The following is a 17129-nucleotide window of genomic DNA, read 5'->3' as shown; positions in this document are numbered from 1 at the left end:
AAAATTTTGCTTTCAGCAAATTGATTTACACGTGATTTTTTATTTGCAAAATCTCCAATTACCTTTTCTTAGTCCAAAAGTGTAGCTTCCTTATTTTCTATTGTTAGTAAAGCCAATCCAGAAGGTTGATCTTGAGAAATTGTTAACTGAAGGTAGGTTTTAAAGATCTTAAGTTTTGAAAATGTGCATTCAGACGATGTAACAGTCACAGGAAGTGTTACAAAGAGAACACTACAGTTGCTAATTCTGGCATTGAAGCAATTATTTTTACAAACAAATTTAGTTGCTGCTAGTTTCATTTTAGTATGCGACAAACTCTTGAGATTATGAGGATGCAAAAATTTAAACGAATCAATAATCTGTTTGTGGCCCCGTACGCATGGCTGCAGTTATATTGCAGTGTCGATAATAGGAAAAAAATATTCAATTTAAAAAAAGTTTTTTATCTTGAATCCTGTGATCTTGTCGTCAGTCATCGTAAAATAATCTAGCATTTCTCTTGAGAAAGTGTTAGTGGTGTTCCAGTTTCCTGCTAGTGCCTTTGAAATTAAAATTATGCTCTCCCACGAATTACGTTTAAATTGAAGTTCTGTATGGTTCACCGAGAGTGAAATAGTTGCACGTGAAAGATCTACTTGCCTGTTCTGGAGCTCGACAAAACCTTTATTAATTGGACAAAGTAATCTTTCCCAAACAACAATTAATTCAATGAACTCAAACATTCCAATAGCATTCCAAAGACCGATGGCTTTGTCCCTCTCCATCTTGTTTTAGACCTTCAAGGCAACTCGTGTAAGTACATTTAGAATGTCAACCTATTTTTCAGCACGGGCTGAATCTACTCGAATAGACCACCTTCCCAGTTAGCAAAAGTTTGTTTTTCCGATCTAAATCCAACCTTAATCCAATGTAAAGCAATTAACGTTGATCCAATGTATATGGATCAACGTTGACCAAATATGTATTACCCCACATTGATCTAATGTATATGGATTAACGTTGATCCAATGTTTATAACCCAACGTTAGTCCAATGTATATGGATTAATGTTGGATTATATACATTGGATCAACATTGATCCATACATTGGAATAACGTTAGATTCTATACAGTGGAACAACGTTGTTTTTGCATCGAGAAAAAGATGATATACAAACATCTATTTGTATAATTTATAAGAATTATTTTTCATCCAAGTATTTCAGTTGATTATGGAAATTTTGCTAATATATTTTTTCCTTTCTTATATAACAAAATATCAAGCCACAGTCAATTCAAACATGAATAATGCGTCTTTAACCAGATGCATTTAACGTATTAATAGTTGTTACAATAAATATAATCAAATGTTGATTTTTTTTTTTTTTTTTTAAATACTGTTATTTAGGTGCCCCAAGAAGACCTAACGGTCTTGTCACAGAGCACCGCGGATGTGCATTTAACCAGAAAGTTCACGCCTCTTTCCTTACCGTGACGCGAAAATATGTCCAAGGCTCGTTTTGAACCTGGATCTCTTGCTTATAAAGCAAGCGCTATAACCACTGCGCCACGGCCGCCTAAAATTTTTTTTCATTTATCAAAATAGATGAAATAATTTATCAAAATGGATGAAATAATGGGTGTATAAGTACAAACATTTATTATGCGCATGAAAACATGATATGCGAAATAATTATACATGCGCATAAAAACATGACACGCGATGTGTATATATATGTATACTAAAACATAAATAAAATAAATTTAATTCCAAGAAAAGTTTAATCTAACGTTGTGCAAATGTAAAATACAACGTTTCGCCAACGTAAAGTACAATGTTTTGCCAATGTAAAATACAATGTTGAATCAAGGTCAAATGTTACGCAATGCCCACTTAAATTACAATGTTTGGCCAACGTTGCTTTTTGGTTGTTGACGATGTCGCATTTGTAACCATAATGATATAAAAACAACATTGGCGGTCAATGTTGGGCCAACTCAGTGCGCAACATTGTTTTAACTTTTTATCGACATATGTGTGCTAGCTGGGATTGTTGGAAAAAGTCTTTTTAACTTTAATGTCATTATATGCTATAATGAGAAAGCCAGATCTGACCATCTTTTCAATCCTGATCCAAAATAATTAAAAATCTTATTTGTTGTTCCAAAGAAAGTTATGGCCAGGACATTGGCTTATTCATTGATAACCAAGTTTAAATTATGAGAAGAGCAATGTATGCATGGTATGTATGGCCTACATGGTCCACGCTGCAGAATAGTTTCTATCAAATTAAAACTATTTATTGTTTAAGGAAAGATAACACATTCTGTTGAAAATTGAGCTGACAAAACAAATGAGCTCATTTGTATATCTTTTTGATCCACGTTACATATTTCTTTTTTTTTATTTCTATTTATAGTATTAATGTTATTTGTTATTTGCGCAAATATGATTGTATTAACAATTTTCCCTTACAATAGGCGATTCAAACTCTGGTAGAGAAACATTTTGTTTAGCGAATTGTTTTCTTGAATGGGTAGAGATGGAGTTAGTGAAATAAACTTCTCTTTTTTGTTTTTTTTCTTACCATTTTGCAGCCCCTGATAAATAAAGCCCTTTCATCTAAAACAAAAAGAGGAAAAGTTGTTAAACTATTTACATGAGAGTTTACAACATGTACAACTACGGCGTATGCAATTTAAATTTTACTATACTAAATTGGCACAAGGCATTATTCTTCTTAAAATGATAAATTAAGTTATTTACTTAATGCAAGAACACTATTAAACAATTTTTTCAAACAAATTAAAAAACATTATCAAAGAATCAAAGAACAATTTGTTTACTTGTAATTATATTTTACATATAATTTCATTACTTTGTAAATAAACTTACTAAAAGTTTGAAGTTTAATGTTTTTATACACTAGCTTATTTAATAAACTGTTTTAATTTTGAATAAAAGTTATATTCAAAATTCGAACAATTTTGTTATAAAATAAGCAGTTCATAGCAATGCAGTTAAATCAATTTTTCTTTTTTTCTTTTTTTATTTATTAAAACTCTTCCGTAAGTACCGTGTCAGGTCGAGTAAAATTTTTCGGTTAAAAAATCTAAGGGCCCCTTCGTTGCTTGAGACCCCTGGCATTTGTCCACTCTGTTCTTATGATTGTTACGCTACTGGAAGCTTTAGAAAAAGGTTTTCCAACAGCCAGAAATTCCGACAGCTAGAAATTCACTTTTAAGATTATACAAACCTTCGAGCTGTTTAAAAAATGAATTATTTTTAAAAGGCTATAATTTGAAAAAGGTGCAACAAGGGGTAATTTCAGAAAACTTACAGAAAGCTCTTAACTTTTTAATGATCATTAAACCAACTAACATAGCTTTAGAAATGACTCTTTACGCTCAGCTGCAGGAATATTTTGGAATAATATACAAAAGTTAGTTAAGTAATAAAACTTCACGTAGTTTAAGTTTTCTGCGGACATATTTTATATTCTGCGGACATATTTTATATTCTGCAGACATATTTTATATTCTGCGAGCATATTTTATATTCTGCGGACACATTTTATATTCTGCGGACATATTTTCAATAGATAAAATAATTTATTTTATGTACAATTTATTTAAATGCAATATACTGTATTAGAGATGCAAAAAATATACCTGGGATTTCAATTCCAAATTTTCTTACTAGAAATTTTCTGTGTTTTTCAAACCCTTCTTTTAATTGTATAAATCGTTTTAGTAAGCGTTTTTTTTTTATCTTTGCACCGTTAAAAACATCATTGCAACGTGAAAAAAACTTAACTTGGCATCAGTTTGCAGCATACATCATTCACTTTTGGAAAAAAAAATCAATATTGCAAAACAGCTTCTTAGTATATGTGATATACGGAGTAACTTAAGTTACTCCGTATATCACATACTAAGTTATGGAGTATACTTAAGTTAAATTAATATCAACCTAATATCATTTAAAATACTTATACAAATATAATCATAATGATGATCATTAGTTTAAAAGATGACATCCAAGAAAATTGACTAGTATCTAATGACATCTAAGATAGTGATGATGATCATTGTTATCATCAATTATATTATTGACAAATATTGAACTAAAATGTAACTTTATTTAACCAACTAAAAAGTATTAATATTAGGGTAACTTGATATTGTTTCGCCCATCACTCAATCCCACCCACTATCTTTGATTGTTTATAAGTCAGTGAACACATCACTACATCAACAAAAAGACATTCATTTAAAGCAGCAAACCAGTCTTAACCAAAATCAAAATTTTATTTTGTTATCCATAATTTATTCTGTTCGTATAATAAAGTTTATTTTGTCTGAAAAGGTAGATTATTCTCAAAATTGATTTCTACCCAAAACTGATCTACCCAAAGTAACTCAATCTCGCCCACAGAATGAATATGTTCTCGCCCAATGCATTCAACCTAGCCCGGGTGGGCGATAATAGATTAGGCATGTTATATAAACTAGTTTTGCAGAGATTTACCTGAAATTACTTGGAATTATCCACAAACTTTTTTTACTTATTATTTCCAGGTCCTAGACATTAACCGCGAACGTTACCCGCGCCTAAGATTAGGGTTTGGTGAAAAATATTAACATATGGTTTTTAACATATGTAAATAACTTTAGCTTTTGTAAATTTTGAACATTTTATCAAATCAAAATGAGATTTTGTACTATAATATTATTTATCTAGGTCTTGCCTTAAAAATGAAATCACTACGATTACACAGGGAGTCTGTTGGAAAGACTGGTTTCACAACAGAGATATCAAAAATTTATAAGACAACTCATCTTTATAATGATGCAACTCCTTCAACTTTTGATTGTAGTGCACATGATATGGCAAAGTTAAGGGTAGGTTTTGGAAAGTCACAGTTCTTAAATTATGCCGGGAAACTTGCCAGAAAGCATAAACTGAACTTCGTTGTGTGGAATTTATCCACTCTATTCTCAGGTTATTCTAAGTGATTCTAAGTGGCATATTTGCCAAACTATCTACATTCAGTTGAGGATATTTTAGCTAATTCAATCATCAATGACATTTCAATAACTAATGGTACTGATGTGTCATTGATTATCATAAATGAGAATGAAAATCTAAAAATACATGAAAATGCATTAGAAAGAAGTCTTATCAAAGTGAACGGTGTAATAGTTCCAACTTCATCACAATCTTTACAAATAATGGAAACTGAAATAGATCCTGCTCAGTTCACAAGTTACAATTATCTGTTTGAAAATGGCTTTGATCTTACTTACAATAACTGGTTTGTGATCTGGTGTGCACTGAAAAGTTTAGTTGTAAGCAGCATTTCCAAAAATATGCCTCAACATCAAAACCAAGCATTAGCAAGAGAAACGGAAACTACTGAAGTTAATCGTCGTACGGTTAATATCAACAAATTGTGTTTCTTTTAATACTAATATAAAATAAAATTTATAAATATCATCTTAACAAACAACTTTGATAATCATATTTTATGTACTTTTTGATATTAAATTCTGATTGAAGCATAAACTTTACTAATTTGCATTTAAATAGTATTAATAATTGTTTTCTAAGAACTTCAATCATCGGTTTTTCGAGAAACTAGTTTTTCAGAAATCGATATCAAATCAAAATATAGAAGTTTAATTGCATTTTATACAGACTTTAATGCTATGCTGGATTCTGGAATGGTTGCTGATCTTCTAGAACAATTACAAAACTGAAGAAGATGGTGCAAATCACTCTTTGCAACCTAGTTACACTTTTATTTTAGAAACAGAAATTTTTGTTTCTGGTGATCAGTCTGCATCTAGGATCCAGTTGCAAAAAAGGTGATGATTGTTATATCAATTTTACTGAGCTAAAAGAGAATGAGATCGTAGATAGACTCATAACACCAAAATTGAATTCTGTTGCAATTTCAAGTCCAAAAAATTATTTTGAACTTATTTGAATATTAGAACATCTATTGTATGTATGTTTTTATTAAAATGCTGTGTAGTTTATGGAGATATTGATGTCTTGGCATATCCTGAGGCCACTACAAGAATAAAGGTAGCAAGCAGGGAAGGTCAACATAAACTCTTTGTTTTAACTTCTCAAGAAGCATATTCAGCAAAACTGAAGTATCACCAGGACAAAATCCAACAGAAAAGAAAAAAAGCGTAATAGAAAACAACTGCGACTTATCAATGCTGATAAGCAACTCAAGGAAAAAGAAAAAATAAACTATATTGGTTGAAAAAAGAAAACCAGACCGTGTAAAAAGATTAAAACAACAATAAAAAAGAAATCCATTTCAGTTAATCGTGCGAATCATGTTGAGCGAAGTTATTGTTTGTGTAGATAAAAGTGAAAGAAACTGGGTTAAGTGCTATGAATGCTATAATTAGTAATTCAATTCATTTCAGAGAATGGAAGAAGTTTCACAAAACATTTTGTTTGTACTTGTGAGAACGATTCTGACTAATACGTACTCAATCATTCAAAACCCTTTTCATATCAGTTGTTATTTATTTCTATAGTTGATTTATGTATTATTTTAATATAATATATCTTTAAATATATTACTAAATATTACCTTTTAAATAATATTTTTATAAACTACGATTTGAGGAGTCAAAAACTGCAAAACGCAAAACAAGTCACAAAAATAAAAATATGTCACAAAAAAAAAATGTTGAGTTAATTCTACTTCCAGATTCACTGAAATCTATCATATGTATAAATGTTAGACCAACAGGATGGTAAATATGCTATGTATTTTCTCCCACCTGCCGATATAATCAAAAAAAGCACTAGCTGTCGATAATTTAGCTACCAAATTTTAGCCATACAATTTATCTAAAATATTCGAGTCGTTTCCGTCAGTAGGAGTTTTAGGTCATTTGAAGATATAGAAATCAGCAATTTGGATTAAAATTGCTTTGCATTTTTATATCATTGCATCAGTCTTTCATTGATTTGAAATCATTTGACGGGTCTTGTTTTGCCAATTAAATTATATGTTCTATGGCAAATAATGAGGTTTATAGCAGCATTTAGTTACTTTCACCAAAAAGTAACTAGAAAAATCTTCTTTTTTTAATAGAAAAACAAGGTACAGCAGTTCAACTGTTTAGTCCATTGAGATTTAATGCAATTAAATCTACCTTAAAAAACGCAAGTATTCTAAAATAAAAGGTCATGGTATAGCAAAAACAAAGTTATCTTATGCTGGGAAATCAAATGTTGTTGTCCGAGTAAACACTCCAATACGTTTGAAATACTTTCAAAATTTAAACTGTATCAAAATTTCCTTTTACATACTGAAGAAGGTTTTGTTTTTGATACTGCTGTTCAATCTCTTTTCAATAAAGAGATTAATAATACCTGAATGGTGATAAAAAACGGCTATTTTTATAGCCAAACAAGCTTTTAAAATCATTAGGTATAAAATAAATGTTAGTATAAAAAAATATATTTTCACTTTGTGTGGATATGTGGAGGTGTAGACAAATACTTTTTTATGTGAGATTTATTTTTCTTTTCTTTTATGATTAACAATTAATTTTTAATTTTTGATAGAATATAAATTAGTATATACTAAACTAAATCTTAAGGAATTGGTTGCATACATTTTTTAAATTCTTTTTCTTCTAAACTGGTTAAATGTTCTGATATATCATAACATGTTTTTAATAAGATTTGCGGCTATGAAAATAACTGTTTTTATAATGCTCCATTTCAATTGAAGTTACTCATTGTGGTTTAATGATCTTTTCTTGATTCATCAAATGTTACTTTTTGAAACAAAGAGGAAAAGAAATTCAAAAAACACAATAAAAGCTCCAATTCAATGTAAACACAAACTAAAATTAAGTTAGTTAAATAAATTTACTTTGAAAGTTTAAAGAAATTCACAATATGTTAATAATAATAATTTTTAATAATAATTTTTATTATTATACAAACATCAACTCACAAATACAATATAAATAGGTTTTTGAAAAATATGAAATTACAAAGAATTGTAATTTAATATTTTTCAAAAACCTGTTATTAACTTGTTTACAAGTCTTACTTGGTTTTAATATATATTTACAATGAGCCTTCAAGACGTCTTATCAAATCTTTTTTTGAACTAATAATACTTTTTTCACGAGCTTTCAGTTCATTGTTTAGCTGGTAAATAATTGTGTGTGAATAAGTTGAGTCTTGATTTTTTGCTATGTGTTTATTTAAAGAACTTTTAAATCTTTTGCTACATACATCACAGGCTTCAATATAAATGAAATAATTTCAGTCAGATATTTTTTTTGGACACAGTCTAGAATTGGAACAGACTCAATGCAAACTTGACACAATAGCTCAGATTGTAATAAAATAAACGTAAACAGTGACAGCGTTCTTCATCTGAAACAGGTTTACGAAGTCAAAAATGAGAATGATATATTGACGGTATTGGAAAATGATAGGGCAAGTAAAAATTTTGTAGATAACTAGACTGCATCAGTTGATAACATTTTCCTCTTTAATCTTGTTTTATAGGTCTATTGCTGCAAGTTTTTAATTCTTGTTTAATGGATGAATGTTTAGATTCTTTTCCTTGCATAGAAAGAATCCCATAACCAACTTCATAAACCTTGAAAATTTTTTCCCGCATGGAAAAGAACCGCAACCAATAGTCCAAACTGTTGCAGTTAAGAGAGAAAAAAGTGCAAATAATAAAAGATATCGTTGACAAACAGCAGTAACATTTTTAATATAACTTTTTTATATCAAAAATGTTACTGCAACAACATTTACCCAGTGGACATGGGGACGTCTTATAGACGTCCAAAAGACGTTTTTTTTGGACGAATGGACGTCCATTATAGACGTTGATTAGACGTCCGGTGGACGTACCAAATGTAACACAAGACGTCCGTCCGAAACGGTCTTTATATGGACCTAAATTATGATGTCAAATGGACGTCCAATCGACGTCAAACTAACATAAGGACGTCATATGTAAGTCCCATTTAAACTTTATTTGGTCGTTCAATTGACCTACGTATTGATTGGAAATTCCACGGTTGTTTAATATTTTTAATTAAATACACTGTAGTACATGCTATTGTGTTTAACTTCAACTACGATACTATATACTACGATAGACTTAATACTAATACAAAGTACGTACTCACATATGTAAGCACGTATGTGAGGATTAGGGTAAAATACTGTTTTGAATAATATTCGAAGTACTATAACTTTTTTTAAACTAATTACCAAACGAAAACAATATTAACACGTAAATATAGCAAAATAAATGTATTCTAAAATAACAATAAATTATACAAAATAAATAAGTAATTTCAGATTTTTGAAATTTTGCTGACTATATATACATTGGAAATTTATCAAGTTTTGTTTTGATTTCAACGTTAATTTTTCGTGTACAATTTCGCGTATATTGCATACCTCGCACCTCGTGAATCAATGATCACTACTATTGCTGATTGATATTTTTATCAAATTGATAGATAATATAGATAAATAATTTAAATAAATTGATATATTGAGCGCTACTATTACTATCGGTGATCGTACTATTCGTAGCTTTGTATTGATCAACTAATCCTATAAAAAAAATTAAACTTTAAAAATAATCATCATAAAGTTTTCAAAATCAAATACTGTTGATCGGACAGAAAATAGAAAAAAGTATACCGTAACTATGTATATTGAGTTCTTGATTGCCTGATTAAATTTAATTCCATAAGTCGATATCTGTAAAAAAAATTTATAAACTTTACATAATAAATTTAAGAAACTAAACCTAAGAAAATCATAAAGAACAAATTTCGGTTGAGATGAAAAATCATACATTTTTATTACTACAAAAATTAGCGAACTTATTTTTATGAAACATATTTAAAGTGATACTGCTGTTTTACCTTTATTTACGAATGCTCTTTCTGAGTTTGATGATTGGTTATTCTAGACGATTAAGTGAAATAACATCCATTATTTGGGAAACATTACCATGTTACAACATTTATGATAACTAACGCCTTTATGGTAGAGAATTCACATTTTATTAAACAATCAGACAAAAAATGTATATGTATAAAAATAATTAAATAAAACTTATGTTGAAATGCTAATAATTTCAAATGCATTAAAGTCAATCATTTTATTAAATCAAATTCCATCAAAGATTTTTTTCCAGGAATATTTTTCTTTAGCAACAATTAAATATTTTTGGAATTGTAAGACATTGGCGTAACTATTTATAAACTATACACCCTATATGATCAACAAAAAGAAACAAATTGATTTATTCACATATCCGAAAAACTTAAATTTTATCACAAAATTTAAAAACATAACCATACAAATCACAAACAATAAAAATTATTAAATAATCCTTTAATTAAATGAAGTCATGTTCGGGTGTGTTTGGGACAACCACTTTTTTAACAGCTCTTTTTAATAAATCACCAATAAGGTAATCAACAGAGCTTTTAGTAAAATCGTCTTTCGCTGGATCAACTATTGCTCCTATAAAAAAATGTATAATTTTTTTGTAAATAAAATTACTTATTTGCAACATTATTTAAGTAATTCCTTTCTTTATATTAAACAACACCTTACAATATAAACATTTTAAATTATTTTTCAAATATAATACTTTTAGCTCTTATAAAAACTAAAAAAGTCAACTGGAACAATAGGCCAAACATTTGCAGCATAAATAAAAAAAAGCAAGATGTTTTAGAACAATTAAGAATAAGAACTAAAAAAATTAATTGTAATAAATCCACCACACGAGGCTTGTCCAGGTAAAAAAAAATAAAAATAAAAAACCCTATACTAAATATAATTTTTACCTATAAGACATTTGTTATGATTTTTTTTAACAAAAGTACGTTTGCCTTTGAGGCCGTCTTTGCTGAACTGTTGCTGCAGAGATCTTGTAAGCATCGCATCTAAACCACTCTTGACTGAATTTCTCACACTCCTGCCACCAATTGACCTTGACTGCAATTTATATTAAAAAAAGTATATATTGTATATATTATATATTGTTTTAGTCAAAAAAAAATTTATTAAAAAATGTTATTTTTTTCATATTTAGACAATAGTGATCAACCAATTGCAATATAATATTCAATGGTACTGGAAAGAATGTGACATCTTACACAGGGTTCATGGCAGTTTTGAAAATCTATTTTCCACGAGTTTTCCCTGATGATTCCCTAATTTTCCCATATTTTTAAGAATTTTTTCCCTGAGTTTGTGCGGTGGAAAGTATATATTATTCCCTGTTTATTTTGAAGAATATATTACTTTCACAACTGAATCCTTGTTCCCAAAACATATAGTTACTACAGTAATCCATTTATCTAAACATATAGCTACTATATATTATAAATGTTATAAAACTACTGTAGTGAGCAACTTTCAATATTAAAAAAAAATTAATAAAACTGGATACTTCAAAGTAACTTCACTCTAAATATTAAAATAAAAAATATTCCCTGAGTTTTCCCTGATTTAAAAGATTTTTAAGAAAAATTCCATGACTTTTCCGGGTATTCCCTGTTTTTTTAAATTTTAGAAACTTTTCTCTGGTTTTCCCTGAGTGCCATGAACTTGTTATAGTGCAAAAACTCCTAAAACTGTTCAAGTTTTTTTTTTTACTTTCATTTTCATATAACCTTTTTCTTCTAATTTAGATTCTTCTTCATCAAAGTCAAAAAAAGAATTTAATTTTTTTATTTCTTTGGAGCATTTGGGTGTAGATGTATATAACTCTCTAAAAGTTTTTCTAAGATCAATGCTTCATTATCCTTGATTGACCTTGTTTCCATCAAAGACACATACTAGAACTCTGATAGATCACAAACAAATAATAAATGAAAAAAATTTAATTTAAATCATAAAACAAAAAAATTAAACCTACATTTATTAGACATTTCTTTAAAACCCCCATTTTTAAGTTTAAAGGAACTTCGAGAGATATTTGAAGTAGTAGGCACAGATTTAAAAGGTTTTTTTTTTTGTTTTTACAGATTTCCGTAGTGGAGTACTTTGACTTCTTAAATCAAAATCAACAGGAAAACATTTTTCAAGCCCTCCTGAATGTTTCTTTTTTGAAACAGGACTTGTAACATGCTCTTGCAAAGGATGTTGATGTATTCTTGGCAGGAAAAAAATTGTTAAAATCTTATTTTAAAAGATTGAAATTATTTTGTACATACAATATTTTTAATACTAAATGCACAATTAGATTATTATCATAGAAAGCAAATATGAGAGTATAAAACTATTTTCTCAATAAAACCAGATTCTTATTACTAATTGACTACGACTAAACAACAAGACTTTAGCAAGACTACTCACCTATTATCTTCCTCTGAATCAGAAGATTCTGTAGTTGATCTCATCATTTGATCTGCTTCATTTTTTGTACCAGATTCTAGTATTGTTTTGATAACTTTCAAACATTTCCAGTCGCTTCCTGGTATAGACCAATCAGCTATATATGCACCGAGAGGTTTACCTTTTAGAGGTCAGTATATACAATCCTTGATTGGATTAACCCAAATACAAGGACACATAGTTCTTGTTTGTCTTTCATTTTCAATGATAATATGCACTGACCAATATCTATGGTTAAAAAATCAGTCAGAATCCATATATACAGCAAAAAGAGTCAAAAGAAAAGATTCAGTTAATGAAACATATTGTTCAAAACATGGATAAAATAAAAATTATAAATTCCTTAGAAAGAAAAAATATAAAAATTAACACTTTTTAGATTTTTAATAACAAATTTTAATGAACAAATAAATTGAATATTTTTTATATTGAATTTATTTATTTTATAAATAAAAATATGCCAAATATATTTAGAAAAAAAACTTTAAAAAAATGAGCAAAGAAACTTTTCATTTTTTACTACAGGTTAAAATAGTTATAAGAAGACTTTTTATTATTTAAAACTGCAAAGTATTTATGACTAAAATCCAGTAACATTACTGAGCAATGGTATGATTATGTTTTCATTTTTATATGGGAAACAACAACATTTTCTCAATAGTTTGTTTACTTTATTTACACATTTCAAAGGCTTAATGTTTCCTTTAATCATATAAATATAAAGTTGTTTAGAGTCTATAAAAAAAATCAGAAAATCTTTCTAAAACGTCTCCACCATAATAATCACATTGAAAATTTTCATCTTTAAGTTTATTAAGAATAAAAAAAACTCCTCCTCGCACTAAAAATAAACTGTCCTTAGCTTTAGTGGATATTTTAGTACTAATAAAATTTATTTTCTTTAAAAATTTCAATTTCACTAAACCTTTTTGTCAACTGTGCCACTGGGTTGCTTTTGCTTCTAACAAGCTGCTTTAATTTTTGAAGAAAATTTTCGAACTGAAATGCTGATATTGCATCAAGTAGTTGTTCAAAAAATTCAATATTATCAGCAATGTATAGGAGCACATTTGTGTGTACATTGTACACACAAAATGATTTCCCATAATGTTCCGGAGAATTGGTTACAGAATAATTCAAGCCCTTTTGAAAAATTTAAATAATGAATATGAGAATCTTTATTTTCCTCTCACAAAAATCTAACTGCTAAAGAGAGACTTATTAGGATTACATATGCCCTTTAACACCACAATGCCATAATATAAAAGAAAGCTTCGCAACTCAGGCGCTTTCCATCTATCCAGCTCAACTAAAGACCGAGGTTGTCGTATAAATTCGCTTGGTAGTTTTCCTCGTAACAATAACAAATTTTGTGACACTTGCATTATTTGTGTAGAGGACAGTTGTCCATTAAATATATCTTTATAATGGCCTTTGAAATAATTTAAAATTCTGTGTGTAATCCCTAAGCATATCATGTGCATATAAGCAAAAACATTTATCATGTTAACATTAAACAGAAGTAAGACAGGTATGTCTGATGGCATTTGCCTGATAAATCAGATAAACTATAACTAAAGGATTGAAATGTATCATTGGTTCTCATAAATATATTTCATTGGTTCTCATAAATATACCTCTGCATAACTATAGCACACACGATTTTTGAAAACAAAACCCTTCTTTGTACATCTCTCGCAAGCATAATATCCGGTATGCTAAACTATTCCTTTTAATAAAGCCCTGACTGGTGCATCACAGGTTATAGCAAAAAGATAAACAAAATAAGTATTATTGTTAATTAAAAGAGGGTTGGATGTAAGTAAAATAATCATTTACAAAATCTTTCAAAAATTCCTCCATTGGTGTTGTAAATTTTATTCCATAATAAATATACTGGCTGTCCCCTTATGGTCTGGTTTTAATTTGCTTTTTGGTGACCAATAGATATTAGATTTCATGACCAATAGATATTAGTATGTCTAAAATATCTTTAACACATAGTCTTGTACACCCATGTTTTATAGCCCAATTTTTTAGATGTTTTTGAAGAATTGTGTCAGTCACAATACTACCATAACCAAATTCTGAGTCAGAACAGCTACTTTGATAGTGTTTGCCATTTTAAATACTAGTATGGTCAATCTGAACAGTTCTATCATCATAAATAAACTCCAGTGGTGAATTTGAATATTGATCATCATTGTATGAAGTAAATGCAGATAAAACATGACTATTATTTGGAGATTGTTGTATTGGTAGTTCTAACTTTTCACATTGTTGTTTGAATAGATCTAGAACTGCACTCCTATTCTTTCTCCAGCGTTTGATTTTTAAAAAATAGAATGAGAAAATAACTAGCAGACGTTTGTTTAAAAGAATCCTTTCCTTAACTTTTAGGCTCAGTTTTAAAATAATACGTTGTTTCATGAGTTAAAAAGATATGAAGTGACTACGTTCTCTAAGGAGGAAACATAGTTACTTAAAATTTTTTATAGTCTAGTTGACTAGAGTTTAGAAAAAACAATGACAATAATAATATAAATTATAAAGTAAAAGATAGATTAGCTTTATAAGGATGCAACTTATTGGTTATAAATGTGATATTCATATAAATTATATATTCATATAAATTATATATTCATATATATTATAATCAATATAATCACATAAATGTGATATTATACATTGACGTTTAATGAATTATTTATTAGAGCACATTTATAACCAATAATTTGCATCCATTAATAAAAAGATACAACATTTAATATATAATAATGTTATTACTTTTATTTTTAATATAATAACAACGCTATAAAATTATAAAGCAAAATTCAATGAACTTCTTTTAATTAAAGATAGTTTATCGATTTTTTGAATTAAAAACTTAAGTTTGTTACTGTTATCATTTTATATTTTCATTATTACTATTATTTTATATAAGTATATCTTTAAATTAAAATCATATTTATAAAAAAATTATGAAACATAAACTCACCTTTCGTTGTCAACAATATTTTTTGCAGACACAAAGCGTTTCATACTTTTAAATTTCGTTGCAGAAAATATATTTCATAAAATAGCTTAAATAAAACGATTTTGAAAGCAAATGACACATTTGGAAGAATAATCAGTTCTTTTGGCACATTTAGAAGAATAATCAGTTTTTTTGCTAACTAATCACAACGTTTATTAAATGCACGTTGCTAAAGTGGCGGTAAATACCTTGGCGCAATTCCGCGTTAGAGCTGAACACACATACGTATATTAGATGACTACTGGACGTCTATTGGACGTCCGGTTCTACTAATGGACGTCTATTGGACGTCTAGTTCTACTAATGGACGGACGGACCTGGTTTGGACGTCCGTTAAACGTCCAAACGACGTTCGATGCCCACTGGGTACAATGTTAATCCCACTTCTAACATCACGAAGTGCTTTAAATATCTGCGCTAGAACTAGTCTTACAAGTTTTTTTTGTTCTGATTTATCATGTTTTAAAATATCAACTAAGCGATATACATATTGGGCAATCGATATCGCTTGGGCACCAATAATCCTGACAGATGGAGTCTTTAATCTTTGAAATGAATATATATTAAAATTAAATAAATGTTTAAATAATTTAATAAAAAAATTCTATTAAAAAATCTAATTTAAAAAATTATTATAATTTTAACTGCTTTTACTATTTACAAACCGATTCTCTTCTGCAAGGTCTTCATACATTTTCCCTATAAAATTTAAACCAATGTCAACAATAGAATCAGAAGAATGCTTTGCTGGTGCTTTTAAGATATTACACACTCCACAAATCTGCTTTGTCTTGTTGCTTAGAAATATAATACATTTAGCCAATGTGTCTAATTGTTTATTTCTAAATGAAGGGGGTCTGGTTTTATTCGGCCTGAAAATATACCCATTCTTGAATCCCTTAATTGACGCAATCCATTCTCAGCCATAAAATTCAAAGACTTAAGATGTTTGCCTTTTTCTGACAATCTTTTTCTGAGAATCTTGTAACTTATGAAAATCTTGTAACTTAACAAGATCATTTTTAACAAGTGTTATCCAAAATCTTCCAATTTGCATCAGAATTTGAATAGCCAATAGATCCATCTAAAAAAGTAAATTCACTTTTACAAACATTGCAGAACGGGGATGGGTATGTAGCACTTGTTGGGAGTAACTCCATTTCCTCACTATGCTGATTCTATATGTGTGCACATACATCATCTTTTTCACCAGCTGTTAACATATGAAGGGGAAAGTGGAATTCACGACTACGAATACAACTGCAATAGTCCCATTCACTATTAATTGATCCATCTTTTCCACGATGAACATATTCAAGAACACTTTTTGTTTCTTCAAAAATCAAAAAGTACATGTTTTTTGATACATATTTGAGAATTTCAGCGTGTTTTTAATACTTAAAAATATAAGTTGTAAATTCAAAACTTTTACTGTCTTTAAAATAAAAGTTAGTTTTTATACTTTTTCGTTGAAGGAATCTTCGAATACCACTTTTGATTTCAAATTGATACAATACGATAAAAAATTTGAAAACAGCGTTTAAAAGCACATATGATCATGTGTTTTTCAATTTGAAATGTTTTTCTACCTCTTTTCTGAAAACTTAATATAAAAACCACATCAAATTACGTTATATATCTGCATTAATAAAATCTTTAAAG

General features: G+C 28.6%; 1 long non-coding RNA gene across 1 annotated transcript; it reads right to left on the bottom strand.

The window, feature by feature from the left end:
• Positions 1-9298: 9298 nt before the first annotated feature.
• Positions 9299-15674, bottom strand: LOC136083916 (uncharacterized). The gene is made up of 6 exons (XR_010640196.1): positions 15429-15674; positions 12392-12658; positions 10876-11026; positions 9940-10546; positions 9713-9772; positions 9299-9622 (listed from the first exon to the last, which is right to left on the bottom strand). It is a non-coding gene; the product is annotated as an uncharacterized LOC136083916 (long non-coding RNA).
• Positions 15675-17129: the final 1455 nt, after the last annotated feature.

The sequence above is a fragment of the Hydra vulgaris genome, chromosome 08 (assembly GCF_038396675.1).
Source record: "Hydra vulgaris chromosome 08, alternate assembly HydraT2T_AEP".
Classification (NCBI taxonomy): domain Eukaryota; kingdom Metazoa; phylum Cnidaria; class Hydrozoa; order Anthoathecata; family Hydridae; genus Hydra; species Hydra vulgaris.
This window is presented reverse-complemented; position numbering and strand designations above follow the sequence as displayed.